A 24,200-nucleotide genomic window follows, 5' to 3' on the forward strand; every position below is an offset into this window, starting at 1 on the left:
TGTATTTCATGATTTACAAATAATGGTGAGTTTATATTACTTAGCCTCTGATAATGACACTAACTTAGCTTCATCCGAAGACTAACTAGACTACCTAATTGAATATCCCTAAAGCAATTAGGAGCATTAAGAACACCCGAATATGGCTACAAGTGGTGTCGCCTATCCCTAGGTCAATTTCCATTAGATGAGGTTTAACGCCCCAAATTCTTGTTAATTATTCTTTCTCAATCCCGAGTTTGCCTCTTCCGAGTTTAAACCGAAATAAATGGGCAAGTCCTCGGGTTAGCAATTCCCTTAAGACACATTAAAGAACAAGAATAATTAAAACAACATTAACTCACTTCATTAGGAATAAAAATCATTCAATACATAATCAAAACAAGAGTTTCAATCCAAACTTTAACAATGTATACTTCCATAAACAAGGTTCAAGTATAGAAATGAAATACTACACACTTAGATATTCAATACATAGCAAGGAATTGAAGAAATGAGTAAAGGGTTAAGAAATTTCTCATCAAAACTTCAAATCTTCAATCCCCAAGTGTGGGTGTTGGAACCCTATCTCTCCAAGACTTGTGTTTTATGCCAAAGATGAAAATAATTTCTCCCAAGTCATGCTCTTATAGCTCCCAATATTCCCACATTAGAATATGACCAAAACAACCCCATATTTTCAGATTTGCATATCTGACCCGTTTTTGTACAAAGCCACTTTTTTCGTTTTCTTCAATTTGGCCTCATTTGACTTGTTTTCATTTAGTTTCTTTTCCGATCCCTTCTAAATCACATAAACCTATAAAATAGAAGTAAACGACATTAAATGCACTACTTTATCAATCAAACATAGCAAAAATCTAAGATTAAAGAAGAGATAAGTTGGTAAAATACCAACTTATCAACTATCTAGTATGAAAATAAAGATGGATTGTGCACGCAGTTTGATGCCTTCAACTGATTGTGTTGCAATGAACCTTTCATTTGTAACTTTCTAATAAAGTTTTCATTACCATAATTTGGAAATATTGGCACTGATGAAGCTCCTTCATTGGCACATGACAAAGTTTTCTCATATAGCAATGGAGAACTTGATCACTGTGTTGTCCCATTTGCAAATCATCAACGCTTCTCTTTTGGCTTAAAGGAACAAACAAACAAAAAGAAGGAATCATGCCTTGGAAGAAAAGGGGATAGCCTTACATACCTTTGTATCTCCTTAATGATGTCGACTAAGAGCTCCCCTTCCGGCTTACAATTCTACATACAAAGGAGTTCGTACGAAGGTTATATTGTTGAAGGTATACTTAAGCCCGAACTAACGCGAATAAGGCTAACAAAAATTGGGCAGCATTTCGTTTGTTTATACGACTTCCTCCACATTCTAAATCAACTCCCAAACGTTCATAACAACAATCACAATATCATAAACAACAATCGTCATTCGTCTATATTATTCACATTTCACGATTTCCCCTCAATTCTCCAAAATCATGATCATAGTTCACTATCATGTTTCTTTGCATATACTACTCATTCCATGTTCTACATACCATTTATAATCTGTTTATAATCATAGCATACCCATACTCATGGTTATTTCCAACTACTTCTCAACAAGAGCACTATTCTTGCATTTATGACCCACTTCCTATATTCTTCTATAATCCAAGTGTTTCAGCTTTTCAACACTTCAAATAATATGAAAAGATCATGAAACTCACCTTATATAGTGTAGAAACACGCCTTGAGTAGCAATACTCTCCTTACACCAAAACCCTAGTTCACTTCTTTTGGGATTTCTTGACTTAGATGACTTTAATGTATTTTCACAATCTTGATTCTTGTTGGTTTGATGAAATTGACCATAAATTTTCCTTGAATTCGTGTGGATGAAGTGTATGGAATATTCTAGAGGTCTTGAGAGAGATGAAGAGAATGTCGGGGATGAAATAAATGAGGTGGGAACACACTTATATAATCAGAACTTGTTCAGCTTGTCGGGACTTCCATGGACACTTTCACGGTCCGTGGAACATTATGTTGTTCGTGGAACTGGTCGCGGTTCACCACTAGCTAGCCACCAACTCTGCTAGGAGTTTCACAGACCTTCCACAGTTCGTACAAAGTTACACAGTCCGTGGAAGTGGCCGTGGAACTCACAGTTTTCCCGAAGTCGTCTTCCATCGTTTCGTTTGATCTCTAATCCTTATGGAACCTTCTTAAAACTTGTTTAACACTCCATTAACAATCTAAGGGTCATTATAACTCTTCTCCGAGACGTCCCTAACCTCTCATTATTTCAATACTCGAAATTCTTGCCCGACACACAACTTATAACTTGCTTTCCTTAACAACTTTCCTCTCTTACCTCGAATGTCTTTGGAAATCTTAATTAGGACCATTAAATACTATCTCTTACTTATCAAAGCATCGTATACGTCATGCCCTTTGTTAGTCTATTCACTGTACGCTAACGGGAAATTTTTGAGGTGTAACATCCTCCCCCCCTTTAAGAACATTCGTCCTCGAATGTTAAATCATCGGGGATTCCACCAAAATTTTGCCAGAGTTTCCCCTGTAATTTGGCACTACCATCCTGTCACAACAACCCAAAATAGCATCGCCACACAGGGCTACAACATCAACAATAAAAGTGTGGCCATACATGACCCAGAAGTAATAAAGTAAAACATTTCATACTTGGAAGCACTGATGTTTCATCTTGAGTCCCCTCTGGGGGTGGAAATAGATTCGGATATTTAAACTTCATAGCTTCTTCTGCTTCCCAAGTCATCTGCTCTCTGTTAACATTCCTCCATAAGACTTTAACTGAAGCTACCTCTTTATTTCTAAGCTTCCGCACTTGTCTATCCAATATGGCAACAGGCACTTCTTCATAAGCCAATTTTTCAGTTCCTTGAATGTTGCTTGCGGGCACTATTTTGGTCGGATCTCCAACACACTTACGAAGCATCGATACATGGAAGACTGGATGGACTGAGTTCAGCTCTGGGGTAAGTCCAACTCATACGCTACTTGGCCCACTCTGCGTACGATCTTGTAGGGCCCAATGTATCGAGGACTGAGCTTACCTTTCTTACCAAATCTCATTATCCCCTTCATTGGCTATACTTTCAAAAATACCCAGTCGTTGACTTGAAATTCCAGATTCCTAGGGCGATTATCCGCATAAGACTTTTGGCGGCTTTGAGCTGTCTCCAATCGGTCTCGGATAAGCTTAATCTTCTCAACCGCTTGTTGGATCAATTCTTGGCCTATTCATTGTGTCTCTCCCACTTCAAACCATCCGATAGGCGACCTACATTTCCTCTCATATAAGGCTTCATAAGGGGCCATCTGAATACTGGCATGATAACTATTATTATACGCAAATTCAATAAGTGGCAAATGATCCTCCCAATTACCACCAAAGTCCAATGCACAAGCCCGCAACATGTCTTCTAAGGTTTGAATAGTGTGTTCAGCTTGTCCATCAGTCTGCGGGTGGAATGCCGTGCTAAATTTCACTTGAGTGCCTAATCCTTCTTGAAAAGATCTCCAAAAATTAGCTGTGAATTGTGCTCCTTTATCAGTAATAATAGATATAGGAATGCCATGAAGTCGCACTATCTCTTTGAGATACAATCTAGCATAGTCTTCTGCTGAGTATGTAGATCTGACCAGTAGAAAATGTGCTGATTTCGTGAGCCTGTCAACAATCACCCAAATGAGTCGTACTTATGCCGAGAACGAGGTAATCCAACAACAAAATCCATATTGATCGCCTCCCATTTCCAGGTTGGAATTTCCATTTCTTGTAAGAGCCTGCTGGTTTACGGTGCTCAATTTTTACTGTTGACGGTTGACATTGAGCCACAAACTCGGCTATATCTCTTTTCATTCCTTCCCACCAATACATTAGTTTGAGATCATGGTACATCTTTGTCGCTCCCAGATGAATGGAATAACGGGAGCAATGAGCTTCTTCTAGAATCTGACGATGCAGTCCCGCAACATCCGGAACACATAACCTGTTTTGATACCTGAGAATTCCATCCGCAAAGATCTCAAATGGTGACTTCTCTTTTTGGGAACATGCATCTCTATAATAACTCAATTTGGGATACTCGTATTGACGCCTTTTACTTCCGTGTCTAGGGACGAAGCAGCTGGGTTAAGCACATTAACTCCTGTGTTGCCCGAATCCATTAAGCGAACTCCTAGGTTAGCTAGTTGGTGGAGCTCAAGAGCTAATTCCTTCCTTTCTAATGGAACATCACTTCGACTACCCATGGATTTACGGTTGAGAGCATCAGCCACCACATTGGCTTTGCCAGGATGGTATAGAATATTTACGTCATAGTCCTTCAATAGCTCTAACCATTGCCTCTGACGCAGATTTAATTCCTTTTGCTTGAAAATGTATTGAAGACTTTTCTGATTCCTGTAGATGTCCACATGGACACCGTATAAATAGTGCCTCCATATCTTTAGAGCGTGAATGACCGCAACTAATTCAAGTTCGTGGGTCGGATAATTCCTCTCATGTTTTCACAGCTTCCTAGAGGTATAAACAATGACCTTGCCATACTGCATCAATACACAGCCTAACCCGACACCAGAGGCATCACAATACACCACATAACCTTCTGATCCTTCTGGGAGTATCAGGACTGGGGCTGAAGTCAACCTGTCCTTTAGCACCTGAAAGCTCCTCTCACAAGCGTCTGTCCACTGAAATTTAGCACCTTTACGTTAGCTTCGTCAATGATGCTGAAATAGAGGAAAGCCCTTCCACAAATCTCCTGTAATACCCTACCAGTCCCAGAAAGCTACGGACTTCTTTAGGCGTTGTAGGCCTTGGCCAAGTCTTCACAGCCTCGATCTTTTGGGTGTCAACCCGAATACCATCAGCTAAGATGATGTGTCCTAGAAAAGTTACAGAGTTCAACCAAAATTCTCATTTTGAAAATTTAGCATATGATTTGCGAGCTCGAAGAATTCCAAGGACAGTACGCAAATGTGCCGCATGTTCTCCCTCTGATTTAGAGTACACCAGGATATCATTGATGAATACAATTATAAATAAATCCAGGAATGGTCTGAACACATCATTCATCAGGTTCATGAACACTGTTGGAGCGTTGGTCAAGCCAAACGACATCACCCGAAATTCATAATTACCATATTTGGTTCTAAAAGCCGTCTTCGGAATGTCATTTTCTTTGACCCTCACTTGATGGTATCCTGACCTCAGATCTATCTTGGAAAACCACTTGCCTCCTTGCAATTGATCGAATAAATCGTCGATCCTCGGAAGTGGATATTTATTCTTTATTGTCACCTTGTTCGACCGCCTATAATCGATACACATCCGCGGGATCCATCTTTCTTCCTTACGAATAAGACCGGTGCTTCCCATGCGATGAATCGGGCCTAATAAATCCCTTCTCGAGTAAATCTTTCAACCGTGCTTTTAGTTCTTTCAGTCCGCAGAGAGCCATTCGTAGAGGGATAGATATTGGCTCGGATCCGGCAATACATCGATAGTGAATTTAATCTCCCGTTCTGGTGGAAGACCTGGAAGCTTGTCCAGAAATACATCTGGAAACTCGTTTACTACCGGAACAGATTGAAGAGTCGACGGTTTTGCTTCTGTGTCATGAACTCGAACTAAATGATAAATATAACCCTTGGCAATCATCTTCCTTGCCTTGAGGTAGGAAATAAACCTGCCTCTCGGAGATGCAGTGTTACCCTTCCACTCTAAAACTGGTTCTCCCGGAAATTGGAATCGGACCACCTTGGGCCTACAATCTACATTTGCATAACAAGAAGCTAGCCAGTGTCCATGCCCATAATGACGTCGAAGTCCAGCATTTCCAATTCAATCAAATCAGCTATGGTGTGCCGGCCGCACACTATAATTACACAGTCCCTATACACTTGTCTGGCCAATACTGGATCACCAACTGGAGTGGACACTTCAAAAGGTTTGATTGGCTCGGGTTTTATCCCGATACGATCAGCGATGTAAGGAGTAATATATGACAAGGTAGAGCCCGGATCAATTAATGCATAAACATCATAAGAAGAGACTGTCAATATACCCGTTACAAACATCGGGGAGAGGTCTCCGCATCCCGTCGTCCGGCCGTGCATAGATACGGTTCTAGGGACCGCTCAAACTAGAGGCTCCTCCTCTGCCTCTGCCACGGCCCGCTGAAACTTGGGAAGCCTGCCCTACGGGGTGCATAGACGACGAAGAACCTGCTGCTGCACCTGTAGGCTGAGCCTCATCTCGACCACTCCTCAATGGACAATCACGCATCACATGACCAACTCGACCACAGGCATAACAAGCATCCGAGCCTCGACGACACTGACCCGAATGTAACTTACCACATTGACTGCACCGTGGTACCGGCGGTCTCCTCTGGCTAGAATCACCACGATACTGGGAACCTGAAGCTCCCGAACCCTGACTCGACCCAGAATAAATAGGACGATCAAATTTTTGGCCCGTAAACCGAAGAGGTACACTAGATGCAGACTGGGCTGAATACTTGAAATATTGCTGCCCCTGGCCTCCTCTGTACTCACTGCTAGCACCCGCTGATCTAGTCCTTTTACCGTGTACCCGATCCGTATCTCGCTCTCCCTTTGCGTTGTTGTGCTTTGCTCCTCCGTGTTCCGGGCATGCGCTTGAATACGCGAGATGTCCATCCTTCCATGAATGAGGTTCGTCAAACAGTCTTTAAATAAGTGTGGCCCTTAGCCCCTCACAAATCGATGTACCCGGTCTCCCATATCTGCTAATATGGCCGGAGCATATCTGGCCAATGAATTAAACCGGAGACTATATTCCCGGGCACTCATATTTCCTTGCTTAAGATTCAGGAATCAATCGACGCGAGCCCGACGAACCACAGGTGGTAAATAATGCCAAATAAAAGCATCCATAAACTCTTGCCATTTTGGGGGAGATGCATTTTCCCCTCTTGAGGAAATCCAGTTATTATACCATAAAACAGCTTCGTCCCGGAGTCTATATGAAGCCAACTCCACGAACTCGGTATCAGAAGCATGAATAAATCTCAACGTCCTTAATACCTCATCAATAAAGCCCTGCCGGTCTTCATCCGATTTTGAACCAAAAAACTCTGGAGGATTTAAGCTCATGAAATCACGGGCGCGGGCACTAGCCGCCCTATCACTTGGACCTGCACTCTGCCGCTGAGCCTGCGCGGCCACTAACTGAGTTAGCAACTGAACGACATCCCGTAAGTCTTGATTTGGAGCAATAGGGGGAGGAGCTGGAGCCCTCTCATTCTCTTCTGCTGCAGGAGGGATAGGAGTAGGAGTGGCCTGCGAGGGAGTAGCACTCTGAGCCTCGCTATGTCCCAACTCAGCTGGAGGCTCTCGGCTGGTGCCTTCCCCGGCGGCCTTTAATATTGTGCGGATTTGCTTCGTTCTTCGCGGCATCGCTGAAATCATAACGCACAATTAAAATAAAGGAAATCTTACATTATGGCTCTATCGCACGATCTATGAAAAGAAGGACGGTCATCATTCCTAAATGCCCCGCAGCCTCTTGTTTATAAGGGTGGCGCGCTTCACACCCATAAACAAGACTCTACTGGACACGGCTCGTAGACACACCCTACGACGAAACTGCTCTGATACCACTTTTGTCACGACCCGCCTAGTGGGCCATGACGGGCACCTGGAGCTGACTACCGAGCACCACCCATCATACTACTATCGTCTTAACCCATACACATATAAATTCCATAAAACATGTACTCATATATGTATACACACACACACACACACACACACGATATATATATATATATATATATATATACAAAATATACATCGAGGGTCACATAATATCTGCTACCCACATACAAGTATCTACGAGCCTCTAACTGAAGTACTGAAGCCATGAAGACAGGACAGGACCCCGCCATGTCCAAGTATATGCACAAAAGAATACATCAGAAACGGCACCTCCGGCCTATGGAAGTGCTCCTGTGCAAGCTGATCTGGCTCCTAGGAAGCTGGGTCGTCTCCCTATCTACCTGTGGGCATGAACACAGTGTCCAAGAAGATAAGGGACGTCAGTACGAGCAATGTACTGAGTATGCAAGGCATGTATCATAAAATAACAAATGAACAAGAAAGTAAAATGGAGACAAGGAAATAACCGGTGACTGCTTGCCACTTAAGGCGGAGTCATGCATGCATACTCGAAAAATATCATCATATCATGTATTGCTGCGGAACGTACAGCCCGATCCATGTATCATCATATATCAATATATATTGCCACGGAACGAACGGCCCGATCCATTGCCCATATAGCCCGTGCCCGAGCATCCCGCGTCCGGGATGATATCATAGGATACCAGCTGATCAGGTGGCTATGCGTCTATAGCGCCTTACCTTTCCCTATGTCCCCTATATACATATACATATCATATACATATATAATATACATAGCATGCATGAGAGCCCAAATAAAGGTGCACTTTATCGGAGTGACGTAAGGTCGTAAGCCTCCGATTACGTTATGGCGTCATCATCACCGTTAGGTCTCACCTTGAATGGTCCATGGCATAAACTGAGGCCATATGTTATATAGCACACTCAGACATAAGCTGAGGCCATATACTATATAGCACGCTCAGTCAAGTCATGAAATCATCCAGAACCTTAGACTTGAAAATCTCTAGGATTGAAATTATCGTGAGATTCTCAAAGTTCTTCAAATTTCTTTGAGTAAGAAAGATTATGGACAAAAACATAGGAATCATGCCTTGAAGAAAAGGGGATAGCCTTACATACCTTTGCATCTCCTTAATATATGTCGACTAAGAGCTATCCTTCTAGCTTATAATTCTACATACAAAGGGGTTCGTACGAAGGTATATATATATATATATATATACTTAAGCCCGAACTAACGCGAATAAGGCTAACGAAAATTGGGCAGCATTTCGTTTATTTATACGGCTTCCTCCACATTCTAAATCAACTCCCAAACGTTCATAACAATAATCACAATATCATAAACAACAATCGTCATTCGTCTATATTATTCACATTTCACGATTTCCCCTCAATTCTCCAAAATCATGATCATAGTTCACTATCATGTTTCTTCGCATATACTACTCATTCCATGTTCTACATACCATTTATAATCTGTTTATAATCATAGCATACCCATACTCATGGTTCATTCCAACTACTTCTCAACAAGAGCACTATTCTTCATTTATGACCCACTTCCTATGTTCTTCTATAATCCAAGTGTTTCAGCTTTTCAACACTTCAAATAATATGAAAAGATCATGAAACTCACCTTAGATAGTGTAGAAACACGCCTTGAGTAGCAATGCTCTCCTTACACCAAAACCCTAGTTCACTTCTTTTGGGATTTCTTGACTTAGATGACTTTAATGTATTTTCACAATCTTGATTCTTGTTGGTTTGATGAAATTGATCATCAATTTTCCTTGAATTCGTGTGGATGAAGTGTATGGAATATTCTATAGGTCTTGAGAGAGATGAAGAGAATGTGGGGGATGAAATAAATGAGGTGGGAACGCACTTATATAATCAAAACTTGTTCAGCTCGTCGGGACTTCCACGAACACTTTCACGGTCCGTGGAACATTATTGTTACATCCCGTATTTTCGTGCAATAAGTTGCATCATAGGTTAGTCACATAAGCTCAAAGGACAGGATTATGTTTGAAGTTATAAGTGTTTATGTTATGTTCAACAAGTAATAAGTAAGTGCCACGAAGGTTGAAGGTTAAACGAATCGGAAAGAAATAAAATAAGTTTCGCTGAGTTTGGAATGTTAAATAACTTATACAAGAAAGGGAGTTTTGGACATATCCAAGTATGCAAATAAAGAGATCGGTGTATAAAAGTTTTAGGTCTCGAAATAATTTCCGCGGATGAATCGAAGAACGTACTTACTAAAGCTAGAGAAAATTGGGCAAGAGCATTTCGGTGACTTTGTTTAGCAACTATATAAAGGGGTTTAACCCCTCATTTTCAACAATCAAGAATCAGCCCAAAAGTATTTCCCAAAAATTCTAGAGAATTATCCAACCTTCCCTTCATTAAATTTCAACGCGAGTTAAGTAAAAATCTCCATGTTCTAAATGTTCATTTATAACGTATAGTTACGATTATAATATTGTGTTGCGGTGAATTTGTGGCTTGGGAGTAAGGCAAGTATTGGAGATATCGCCGTATTTGCGGAAGTAAGGTATGAATCTTTCTCTTTTAGTATCATTTAAGGCTTATTTACAACAGATAAATTTATGGAATAATTATGTAGCGAATTCGTTTGTGGAGGAGTTGGAGAAAATATCATATGGTGTATTTGATGGAATATTTTGGTAGTAATGAGGTTGTTGTTATTTACGTTCTGTTATTGGTTGTTGATTGTTGGTATTGAGAATTTGGGCTAGGCATATAAATAGGGGAGATGTTTCCGAATTTGGTAGAGACCTTAAAAGGAATTTATTTAGAGACTTAAGATAAAAGTGTGACAATGAGCCTAATGATAATACGAATGGTTGCCTATGTAAATTATGAGATGACGAACGATCCTAAATAAATCGTGTGACAGGAAGCAAGTTGGAAAATCGGAGAGTAAGCTCCAAAGGTATGTTAAGGCTAGTCCCTTTTTTCTAAAGGCATGATTCCTTTCTTATGAATCCAATAGGTGTTTTCCAAATGTCCCATGATCTCTTTATGTGAATCCATAAATGTTTTCCAAGAATATTCTTATTCCCAAAAGCTAGAAATTCATGATTCATAGAGTTTATGATTCAAAGGCATGACTTCTTTCTTGATAATCCATAAATATTTTTCAAAATTTCCGAGTCAAAGATTTATGATTCTATAAGCTTTTATGACAACCACAGCGGACATGTTTTTACAATATGAATGAGAATGTTTCTATGATGATTATGATGATGATGATTTTAATTCTAGAAATTCCAAAGCTTATGATTTTAATGCTATTATGAGATTATTGAGCTTATTTCGTAGTTGTCTCGATTTTATTCATTGTTGTTGGTCTCACCTTATAATAATAGTTCCTTCAAGGTGAGATAGAGCGATGATGATTATTCCATAATATAATCGGAGGCTACCGACCTTACGTCACTCCGATATAATTGGGGCTGTTGATTGGGCTCTCATGCATGCTTTATATATATGTATGTATTTTCTCACACCGCGCCGTGCTATAGTCGGCCGGGCATGGCACGTAGATGTGCACACCACCTTCCCTTAACATAAAATTAGCCCCAAACATCGGGAGGCCGGACGCGCCTAATGATGATAACACATAAGCCTTAATGGCCTTGGCTGGTACTATGTATATGTATAAAATGTTTTTTTTCAAAAGGCCAAGATCCATGACATCCACCTTACGAGGCATCCGGATATCATGCTTCTCTCATATTCCATGTTACCTTTCGTATCTATATTATGTTGTTATTCATGTTATACTCATATTATACCATTATTCATAACTCCTACCTTTCAAACCAACATTTCGCCACCATTATACGCATACTTAGAGGATATTATAAAAGATGTCCATACTTGTTTCTAATTCCATTTCTTCAACTACTCAACACCATCATTATCATGTTATGGTATCTTGATTTATGTTAGAGACTTTGGATGACAATACTCACGTATATGAACTCCACTTGTAATACCAAAGAGATGTATCATTATGCATTATGTTACAAATTTCATATGTTTACTGATTTTACTTGATTTGAGAAAGACGAAAAGCATGTTTTTTTTTTGAAAAGTGTTCATTGATGCAATTTCATGATTTAAGAGTCCGTGTTGAGATGAGTATAATGAGAAAAAAAAGAGGGTTCATACATATACAAAAATAAAATCGGGTGCCCATATGCCCTATCAAAAGTTGGGGTGTGACAATTATGTTATCCGTGGACCGTATGTTTCACCACCAGCCCGCTCACCCCTTTCCGGGAGTTTCACGGACCCTTCCATACGGTTCGTACAAAGTTACACGGTCCGTGGAAGTGGCCGTGCAATCCATACTTTTCCCGAAGTCGTCTTCATCGTTTCGTTTGATCTCCAATTCTTATGGAACCTTCTTAACACTTGTTTAACACTCCATTAACAATCTAAGGGTCGTTATAACTCTTCTCCAAGACGTCCCTAACCTCTCGTTATTTCAATACTCGAAATTCTTGTCCAACACACAACTTATAACTTGCTTTCCTCAACAACTTTCCTCTCTTACCTCGAATGTCTTTGGAAATCTTAATTAGGACCATTAAAGACTATCTCTTACTTATCAAAGCATCGTATACGTCATGCCCTTTGTTAGTCTATTCACTGTACGCTAACGGGAAATTTCCGAGGTGTAACATCCTCCCCCCTTAAGAACATTCGTCCTCGAATGTTAAATCATCGGGGATTCTACCAAAATTTTGCCAGAGTTTCCCTTGTAATTTGGCACTACCATCCTGTCACAACAACCCAAAATAGCATCGCCACACAGGGCTACAACATCAACAATAAAAGTGTGGCCATACACGACCCAGAAGTAATAAAGTAAAACATTTCATACCTGGAAGCACTGATGTTTCATCTTGAGTCCCCTCTGGGGGTGGAAATAGATGCGGATATTTAAACTTCATAGCTTCTTCTGCTTCCCAAGTCATCTCCTCTCTGTTATCATTCCTCCATAAGACTTTAACTGAAGCTACCTCTTTGTTTCTAAGCTTCCGCACTTGTCTATCCAATATGGCAACAGGCACTTCTTCATAAGCTAATTTTTTAGTGACTTGAATGTTGCTTGAGGGTACTATTTTGGTCGGATCTCCAACACACTTACGAAGCATCGATACATGGAAGACTGGATGGACCGAGTTCGGCTCCGGGGTAAGTCCAACTCATACGCTACTTGGCCCACTCTGCGTATGATATTGTAGGGCCCAATGTATCGAGGACTGAGCTTACCTTTCTTACCAAATCTCATTATCCCCTTCATTGGCGATACTTTCAAAAATACCCAGTCGTTGACCTGAAATTCCAGATTCCTACGGCGATTATCCGCATAAGACTTTTGGCGGCTTTGAGCTGTCTCCAATCGGTCTCGGATAAGCTTAATCTTCTCAACCGCTTGTTGGATCAATTCTGGGCCTATTAATTGTGTCCCTCCCACTTCAAACCATCCGATAGGCGACCTACACTTCCTCTCATATAAGGCTTCATAAGGGGCCATCTGAATACTGGCATGATAACTATTATTATACGCAAATTCAATAAGTGGAAAATGATCCTCCCAATTACCACCAAAGTCCAATGCACAAGCCCGCAACATGTCTTCTAAGGTTTGAATAGTGCGTTCAGCTTGTCCATCGATGCGGGTGGAATGCAGTGCTAAATTTCACTTGAGTGCCCAATCCTTCTTGAAAAGATCTCCAAAACTTAGCTGTGAATTGTGCTCCTCTATCAGTAATAATAGATATAGGAATGCCATGAAGCCGCACTATCTCTTTGAGATACAATCTAGCATAGTCTTCCACTGAGTATGTAGATCTGACCGGTAAAAAATGTGCTAATTTTGTGAGCCTGTCAACAATAACCCAAATCGAGTCGTACTTATGCCGAGAACGAGGTAATCCAACAACAAAATCCATATTGATCACCTCCCATTTTCAGGTTGGAATTTCCATTTCTTGCAAGAGCCTATTTGGTTTCGGTGCTCAATTTTTACACCGTTGACAGGCTTTGGACATTGAGCCACAAACTCGGCTATATCTCTTTTTATTCCTTCCCACCAATACATTAGTTTGAGATCATGGTACATCTTTGTCGCCCCCGGATGAATGGAATAACGGGAGCAATGAGCTTCTTCCAGAATCAGACGGCGCAGTCCCGCAACATCCGGAACACATAACCTGTTTTGATACCTAAGAATCCCATCCGCAGAGATCTCAAATGGTGACTTCTCTTTTTGGGAACATGCATCTCTATAATACCTCAATTTGGGATCCTCATATTGACGCCTTTTTACTTCTGTGTCTAGGGACGAAGCAGCTAGGTTAAGCACATTAACTCCTGTGTTGCCCGAATCCATTAAGCGAACTCCTAGGTTAGCTAGTTGGTGGAGCTCACGAGCTAATTCCTTCCTTTCTGATGGAACATCACTTCGACTACCCATGGATTTACGGCTGAGAGCTTCAGCCACCACATTGGCTTTGCCAGGATGGTATAGAGTATTTACGTCATAGTCCTTCAATAGCTCTAACCATTGCCTCTGACGCAGATTCAATTCCTTTTGCTTGAAAATGTATTGAAGACTTTTGTGATCCGTGTAGATGTCCACATGGACACCGTATAAATAGTGCCTCCATATCTTTAGAGCGTGAATGACCGCAACTAATTCAAGGTCGTGGGTCGGATAATTCCTCTCATGTTTTCGCAGCTTCCTAGAGGCATAGGCAATGACCTTGCCATGCTACATCAATACACAGCCTAACCCGATACCAGAGGCATCACAATACACCACATAACCTTCTGATCCTTCGAAGTGTCGGGGGGCTGAAGTCAACCTGTCTTTCAGCTCCTGAAAGCTCCGCTCACAAGCGTCTGTCCACTGAAATTTAGCAGCTTTCTGTGTTAGCTTCGTCAACGCTGCTGAAATAGAGGAAAATCCTTCCACAAATCTCCTGTAATACCTTGCCAGTCCCAGAAAGCTACGGACTTCTTTGGCCGTTGTAAGCCTTGGCCAAGTCTTCACAGCCTCGATCTTTTGGGTGTCAACCCGAATACCATCGGCTAAGATGATGTGGCCCAGAAAAGTTACAGAGTTCAACCATAATTCGCATTTTAAAAATTTAGCATATGATTTGCGAGCTTGAAAAATTCCAAGGACAGTACGCAAAAGTGCCGCATGTTCTCCCTCTGATTTAGAGTATACCAGGATATCATCGATGGATACAATTATAAATAAATCCAGGAATGGTCTGAACACATCATTCATCAGGTTCATGAACACTGCTGGAGCGTTGGTCAAGCCAAACGACATCACCCGAAATTCATAATTACCATATCTGGTTCTAAAAGCTGTCTTCGGAATGTCTTCTTCTTTGACTCTCACTTGATGGTATCTTGACCTCAGATCTATCTTGGAAAACCACTTGGCTCCTTGCAATTGATCGAATAAATCGTCGATCCTCGGAAGTGGATATTTATTCTTTATTGTCACCTTGTTCAGCTGCCTATAATCGATACACATCCGCAGGGATCCATCTTTCTTCCTTACGAATAAGACCGGTGCTCCCCATGGCGATGAACTGGGCCTAATAAATTCCTTCTCGAGTAAATCTTTCAACTATGCTTTTAGTTCTTTCAATTCTGCAGGAGCCATTCTGTAGGGAGGGATAGATATTGGCTCAGTATCCGGCAATACATCGATAGTGAATTCAATCTCCCGTTCTGGTGGAAGACCTGGAAGCTCGTCCGGAAATACATCTGGAAACTCGTTTATTACCGGAACAGATTGAAAAGTCGACGGTTTTGCTTCTGTGTCATGAACTCGAACTAAATGATAAATATAACCCTTGGCAATCATCTTCCTTGCCTTGAGGTAGGAAATAAACCTGCCTCTCGGAGATGCAGTGTTACCCTTCCACTCTAAAACTGGTTTTCCCGGAAATTGGAACCGGACCACCTTGGCCCTAAAATCTACATTTGTATAACAAGAAGCTAGCCAGTGTCCATGCCCATAATGACGTCGAAGTCCAGTCAAGCCATACAAAGATACTCAGACATAAGCTGAGGCCATATACTATATAGCACGCTCAGTCAAGTCATGAAATCATCCAGAACCTTAGACTTGAAAATCTCTAGGATTGGAATTATCGTGAGATTCTTCGGAGACTATAGACTTCCAGAATTTCTAGGAGTAAGAAAGATTATGGACAAAACATAGGAATCATGCCTTGGAAGAAAAGGGGATAGCCTTACATACTTTTGTATCTCCTTAATGATGTTGACTAAGAGCTCTCCTTCCGGCTTACAATTCTGCATACAAAGGGGTTCGTACGAAGGTTAGATTGTTGAAGGTATACTTAAGCCCGAACTAACGCGAATAAGGCTAACGAAAATTGGGCAGCATTTCATTTGTTTATACGGCTTCTTCCACATTCTAAATCAACTCCCAAACGTTCATAACAACAATCACAATATCATAAACAACAATCGTCATTCGTCTATATTAGTCACATTTCACGATTTCCCCTCAATTCTCCAAAATCATGATCATAGTTCACTATCATGTTTCTTCGCATATACTACTCATTCCATGTTCTACATACCATTTATAATCTGTTTATAATCATAGCATACCCATACTCATGGTTCATTCCAACTACTTCTCAACAAGAGCACTATTCTTGCATTTATGACCCACTTCCTATATTCTTCTATAATCCAAGTGTTTCAGCTTTTCAACACTTCAAATAATATGAAAAGATCATGAAACTCACCTTAGATAGTGTAGAAACACGCCTTGAGTAGCAATACTCTCCTTACACCAAAACCCTAGTTCACTTCTTTTGGGATTTCTTGACTTAGATGACTTTAATGTATTTTCACAATCTTGATTCTTGTTGGTTTGATGAAATTGATCATCAATTTTCCTTGAATTCGTGTGGATGAAGTGTATGGAATATTCTAGAGGTCTTGAGAGAGATGAAGAGAATGTGGGGGATGAAATAAATGAGGTGGGAACACACTTATATAATCAGAACTTGTTCAGCTCGTCAGGACTTCCACGAACACTTTCACGGTCCGTGGAACATTATGTTGTCCGTGGAACTGGTCGTGGTTCACCACCAGCCAGCCATCAACTCTGCTGGGAGTTTCACGGACCCTTCCACGGTTCGTACAAACTTACACGGTCCGTGGAAGTGGTCGTGCAACTCAGAGTTTTCCCGAAGTCGTCTTCCGTCGTTTCGTTTGATCTCCAATCCTTATGGAACCTTCTTAACACTTGTTTAACACTCCATTAACAATCTAAGGGTCGTTATAACTCTTCTCCAAGACGTCCCTAACCTCTCATTATTTCAATACTCGAAATTCTTGCCCGACACACAACTTATAACTTGCTTTCCTCAACAACTTTCCTCTCTTACCTCGAATGTCTTTGGAAATCTTAATTAGGACCATTAAAGACTATCTCTTACTTATCAAAGCATCGTATACATCATTCCCTTTGTTAGTCTATTCACTGTATGCTAACGGGAAATTTCTGAGGTGTAACATCTAGGCTCCAACCCCATGGCTTGTACACTCCCCTCCCCATCCCTCAACAACCTTGGTTTGACATTTCCATGGACTTTGTGATAGGATTGCCTAGGACAAAAAGGGGGAAAGATAGCATCTTTGTTTTTGTTGATCGTTTTTCGAAAATGGCCCATTTTGTTGCTTGCCATAAGGTTGATGATGCTCCTCATATTGCTTCCTTGTTTGTTTAAAATATGGTTAAATTGCATGGCATTCCCAAGACAATTGTGAGCAATAGGGATCCCAAATTCCTTAGCCACTTTTGGAAAGAATTGTGGGGTAGGATTGGAACAAAGTTGTTGTTTTCCACCTCTTGCCACCCACAAATCGATGGCCAAACCGAAGTTGTCAATAGGACTTTAGCTTCTATGCTTCGGGCCATGGTAAAAGGGAAGTTAGCCTCTTGGGAAGACCAATTGCCTTTAGTAGAATTTGCATATAATAGGGTTATTCATAGCACTATTGGCATGTCACCCTTTGAGGTGTTGTATGTTTTTAACCCCCTAACCCCCTTGGATCTAACGCCTTTGTCTCAAGTTGTGGCATTGAGTATAGATGGTAACAAGAGAGCTGAAACTGTCACGACCCAACCCCGTAGGCCGTGACTAGTGCCCGAGCTGGACACTTGTATACACCTGTTAACTATAGTCGCCCACCACTAGCATAATAAAGAACTTATATATAGAAGGGCATGATGTCGTCTCAAAAACTGTCGCATATATATATACATATCACAACAACCTGTCTCCTGAGGAGTTACAACCTCCAACAGATAGCATCGTATATAAGCCGGCAAGGCTATCATAACACACTGCTTTCAGAACATATATATATATATATATCTACGCAAGCCGACAAGGCTGCCATTTCACATAACATCCCAAAACACATATATATATGCAAGCCGACAAGGCTGCCACTACGAATGGGAACGCCCCAAAACATAAGTCATATAGACAGAACTAAATAGTAACTATATACAACCCACACATGTGTCTACAGACCTCTAAGAGTGACAACACTAACATATGACGGGACAGGGCCCCGCCGTACCCCTGCCTAAGCATATATATACAACAAATGAATCTGTACCAAAAATATAGGCTCCGGAACAAGAGAGCACTCCAAGACAATGAGAATAGATATCCTAGGTCGGGATCACCAAAACGAGCGTCCGTACTGCGGCATGAAACGCACGACCGAAGAAAAAGGGGGTCGATGCGAAATATGTACCGAGTATGTAAAGCATGAAATACAGTAACAGGATCATAACCGAAATAAGAAGTACAGAAGAACAGTACAATAACCAGAATACCAAAATGCTTGCTTTTGAACACAAATCATGCATGTTAATATCATATGTCATATCCGGCCCATTATAGGACTCGGTGAACATGGTCGCCACCCCGTCTCTGGCGCCATAACACAGAAGATACTCCGAACACGAGATAACTCCGTATCACAGCATAACTCCGTATCACAGCATAACACCATAACGTATATATATATCATACCCGGCCCTCTAGTGAGGGACTCGGTGAAAGATGTAATCACAGAATGCACAAACAAAGTAGTGAGTAATCATATGCATATAAATCATCTTTTGAGACTCAATAGATAGATAGACTAACCAATGCTCGAGTATCAGGACGATAGTCATGTTCAGTATTCTTTGAATATCATTATGAACTATATCAAAATAGGGCCTCAGGGATGATAGACATGTATTAAGTTAATCCGAGTCAGTTTATAAAAGTTATGGACATTATTCATTATAGAATCCTTTAAGAATAGGAACCTTTATGCATCATTTACGATCCAATCATACAAAAGACCCGAGGACAATAGCTCGACCATATTAAGAATTCTAATATCAAGAAGTGAATAAGAATCATAAACATGCTCGGAACTTATGAATAGAGTTACCCCAAAGCTTATATCGTATCTTACTTACATCTAAGACATGCCAAAGGAAAGAAGGGATAGGCTTTACATACCTTTAACGTTTACTCGCAACACAACCCGTATACGCTGCCCAATAGTACTTTATCCTATATTAAGATGTCAAGAACTACGATTAGGTTACGAGGGAATTCAAAACGTATTCTAACGTTAGTAACTCCTTCCTAACCAATTGACGACATTTCCTTTACATTCAAGTCAACCACATACAACCAAGCTAATACCAATGATTATGCGTTTAAGTGCTAACCCGAGACCATTCAAACAAGACTCGAGAACGCTTCGGACAACCCGCACAACATCTCAAACAACCCAACCAACATACCATACCACCCGCAATTCCAAACTCAACAAGAATAACAACAATACATTCTTTTCTTTCAATTTCATGAACTATACCAACAACCACACGTTGACAACATTATTTACATAATTACAACAAACTATATTAACATCATATTAACTCCTATAACAGCCCACAAACAACTACAACTTCACTTGAATCATTAAACCTTCATTTTCACCATACAATCCATAACAACAACAATCAAATACCAAGTAAAATCAATTCACCATTTTTCTCCTAAAAACAGCCCCTACACGGCTTGACAGCTTTCCAACATCAACATACACAATTTTTATACACATCTACACATCACAATACGTTCAAATCATCCACAACACATTCAAAAGAAGATTGAACCTTACCTTTTATACTTGGTTTCTCAACTTGGTTCCAACTTGTGCCTTGAATTTATTCTTGTTCTTGTTGCCCTAAACTCAACTCCACGTTATTACACACTTTCTAATGAGTTGAATTACTTGGAAAAAATATTTTTTTTGATCAAAGTTTGAAGGATCATTCTCGGCCAGCCATGGCCGAGAGGTTCTCTCTCTAGTTCTTAGGTTTTCTAATTTTGTGAAGTGATGAAATGGATTGATTTGTCATCAATTTTCCTTATATAACATGCCTATGTGTTGGACAAATGTCCCACTCATGGCTTAAGCCAATCAAATTTGGCCAAGCCATGTGTGGGACCCACTCGGCCACTAATGGCCTAATTAGTGATTAATTAAGTTGTTAATCCCATTTAGTAATCTAATCATGGTTAATTAATCCCTAATCTCCAATAATAGTTCTATACCAAATAAAATTTATAAGCAACTTGTGATTAAAACAAAATCGGAGATTAAAATCTCTGCCCCGTATCCCAAAATAGTCTTGTCCTTAACTTGTCGCGATTAGCTTTAGAATGTCCCAATGTTTAAAAATACGGGATATAACAGAAACTATGAAGAAGCTCTATGAAAAAGCAAGGCTCCGACTTGAAAAGAAGAATCAAGAGGTGGCAAAGAGGGCAAACAAAGGAAGAAAAAGGGTGGTACTTGAACCGGGAGATTGGGTATGGGTGCACTTCCGAAAAGGAAGGTTACCAAACAAGAGGAAGACAAAGTTAATGTCGCGTGGACATGGTCCCTTTGAAGTTCTTGAAAGGCTTAATGATAATGCCCACAAAATTGATCTCCCTCCGGAATATCAAGTTTACAACACCTTCAACATTTGTGACTTATCTCCCATGCTGATTGAAAGTGATGTGCCATCAAATTTGAGGACAAATTCTCTTCAAGATGGGGAGAATGATGCAAGCCCACTTGCCTCAAGGCCATTCACAAGGATCCAAGCCCGGGAACTACAATACTTGCAAAGCCTATTCATGAAGCGAGAGGCTCTTGAGTATACTTTTGATGAGCACCTTGGATCCCAAGTCCATTTGTTGATGAAGATTGCTTGGAGAGAAGAAGAGGAAATGGGAAGTCACCACAATGGCTAAAAGAGGAAGAGTTGGCTATTCTTGCAAAGGAGATTTCAAGAATTTGAAGAAAGAAGAATAGTCAAACAAGGCCCTTGTCTCATTAAGGGTGTTTATGTCCTTTTGCTATCTTTTATTTCTAGCATAGTATAAATAGTTCTCTTCTTCTTCATGGAAGACTTAGATTATTTTGATGAGATATTGAAAACTTGTAAAACTCTAGAATTGAGTGTTTTAGAGCTTGTTGAAGCTTTTGATTGTTTGAATTGTTGAGAAGGTGGTTGATTGGGAAATCAATCCCTTTTAGTCTCCTTAAGAGTTTGGTGTTTTTGAGTAATCTAATTGAAGGTCTTAATCTTTTATGGTTATGGTTGTCTTTTAGCCTTATTCAATTGTGTCAATCTATTCTATCCTTAATTTATTGTCTATTTCTTGTCTTTCCTTTTTATTATTATATCAATTGGTATCAGAGCTTAGATTAGGTTTGTTTCAACAAATCTAGCTTGGGATTTGATTCAACAAAAAAAAAATGATGCAAGCCGAGTTGCTTCAAGGGTCGTCTCGTCGAGCCAAAGTTTGAATGATAGCATGGAGAGGACGGATGGGAGATGGAAGAGCATTAAAGTGGTCAAACGAGCAAGGAAGGCTATGTTTGCAAGAGGCCACATTCGCAAATTCAAGATTTCCATCTCCACAAGACTAGCCAAACAAGACCCTTGCCTCATTAATGGCATTTATGTAATAATAGGCTCTTCTTTTATTTAGTTAGTATAAATAGGTAGTCTTTTATTTCAAGACTTTAGCTTTTGATAAATTATGAATATTGAGTGTTTATGTTATCTCTAGAGAGAGAAACTTGTGAGAGGCTTATGGAATTAAGCTGTTGTTGATTCTTGTTGTTGAGAGGATTGGTTGCTTGGGAATTCAATTCCCTTGAGGTCATCCTAAGAGATTAGGTGCTAAATAGTGTGTAATTAGGAGGTCTTAACTAATCTAGAGTTTCGGTTGCCTAATTGTGCCTATTTTTGTGTCAAAGATAGATAGATTGACACATAAATGCCATTAATGAGGAAAGGGCCTTGTTTGGCTAGTCTTGTGGAGATGGAAATCTTGAATTTGCGAATGTGGCCTCTTGTAAACATAGCCTTCCTTGCTCGTTTGACCACTCTTCCATCTCCCATCCGTCCTCTCCATGCTATCATCCAGATTTTGGCTCCAGGGACGGTCCTTGAAGCAACTCGGCTTGCATCAAGTTTATTAGAAGGGGAATATTTAGGAAAGCTCAGATTGTTACGCACCTATATAAGCTCTTCAAAAGAGAATTAAGTAATTAACTACTCATGCATTTTAGTATTCAAGTGGTTTTTGCTTGTTTACATATGGAAAGGCGAAAAATCATACTAAAGGGAAGAAGAAAAAATCAGGAGCACTAGAACATAAAGACATACATCATACGCAGCTCTAAAGAGTGAATATTTTCCTTAAAAAATAAGGTTCTTGATATACAGAAAATTTAATTATGTACAACAACAATTATGCCTCAACCCCAAACAAGTTGTTTGTGGTTGGCAAAAAAAAATTCATTTTGTACATGTCCAAATTCGTTTATAATTTGAAACAATAGATGTGTTTCAGATCAATTGTGAACATGATATTCTTTCCCAAAGGCGAGCTAAATGAGATCAAAGCCAATGATAACGTGGAACTATGGAAGTCTTACCATCGTCCTTTGGACTTCATGGAGAAATCAATGCAGAGCTGCTTGAATTGTTATCTACAAGTGTTCAGGAAGAGGCTGTTTCTCTATATCAGCATTAAAATTATTACGAAAATGAATAGATGTATGAACAAAGCAAGATTACCAGACTTCCTATTAGCGAAACTTCATACCATTGCAAGTTCTGCAAAAAGGAGAAACGTCAGAAGACTACTGTGCCACAAGCTACGAAATTTCTAATAAATTAAGGTTTAACGAGTCACAGTAGCATTTCGGCTCATGCGTCAGTCAACAGATTGGAAAGTGCTTGAATCAATGATTTGGGATAAAAAAGGACACCTGCTTTTGAATCATGGATGGAATCTACAGTGACCTACAAGAACTCAATTTGTCACTTAAATTGAAGAGGATCACTAGCAAAGCAATCAAATGTTGTGGATCTAACGACATTTATGAGATAAATTTCAAAGAGCACTTCAACAACAACAACGAACCCTGTGTAATTACACAAGTGGGCTCTTGGGATGGTAGTGCGTACGCAGACCTTACCCCTACCTTGAGAAGGTAGATAGGCTCGAAGGAGCACTTGGTTTTTGAAATTAAAACGAGAAATCCCATGAACAATAGAAACTGATCAAGTACATAATTGATTTACCAAGACGCATTTCTGATAACCATGAAACAGGAACATACCACATTGAAAATTCCTTGAGAAGCCAGGCTTTCTTTATCAACATGTATTTGGCCATTTTTCGGCACCAGAAGGGTGCTGATATATTTGTTTGGCTGAAAAGAAAAATTAAACCATAATAAAAATAAAAAAATTGATTTTCATGACAGAGATTCAAGGTATTGTTTGAGCAAGTACATGATATCTACTGTTGTACATTCAGCTAGTTGCCAAATGAACTAAAAACAAATTAAAATTACAAAGGATGAGAACCAAATGATTTTCTGATCAAATAAAAAACAATATGAATTAGTAAGTTTAGAAGAAACACTTGAATGCTTAGCTACTTACAGGATTTTTAAGACAATTATGAGGACCTCCATAAGTTCGATTTAATGCATCAGTAATGGCAGTCACAAAGCAAGAAGCACTAAAGCCACTAGTTTCTCGATCATAAGTACCATTCAATAGAAGTACCTGGGAAGAGGAAGAAGAATTGTTGGGGAAGGAAAAGGAGAGATTAATATAATTGATATGAGAAAAACATCAATGACATGAGGAAATCATTGACACAGTCAGACGAAGTTTTTCTGAGCAAGCAGCAATCAGTTATTATTTGCATGGCCTAAATTAGCTTGGGACAAGACCGCAA

At 40.0% G+C, this 24,200-nt stretch overlaps 1 long non-coding RNA gene across 1 annotated transcript; it reads right to left on the bottom strand.

Annotated features, from left to right (window-relative positions):
- Positions 1-396: 396 nt before the first annotated feature.
- On the bottom strand, positions 397-22,966 carry LOC132051188 (uncharacterized). The gene is made up of 2 exons (XR_009413621.1): positions 22,882-22,966; positions 397-799 (listed from the first exon to the last, which is right to left on the bottom strand). It is a non-coding gene; the product is annotated as an uncharacterized LOC132051188 (long non-coding RNA).
- Positions 22,967-24,200: the final 1,234 nt, after the last annotated feature.

The sequence above is a fragment of the Lycium ferocissimum genome, chromosome 3 (assembly GCF_029784015.1).
Source record: "Lycium ferocissimum isolate CSIRO_LF1 chromosome 3, AGI_CSIRO_Lferr_CH_V1, whole genome shotgun sequence".
Taxonomy (NCBI): Eukaryota; Viridiplantae; Streptophyta; class Magnoliopsida; order Solanales; family Solanaceae; genus Lycium; species Lycium ferocissimum.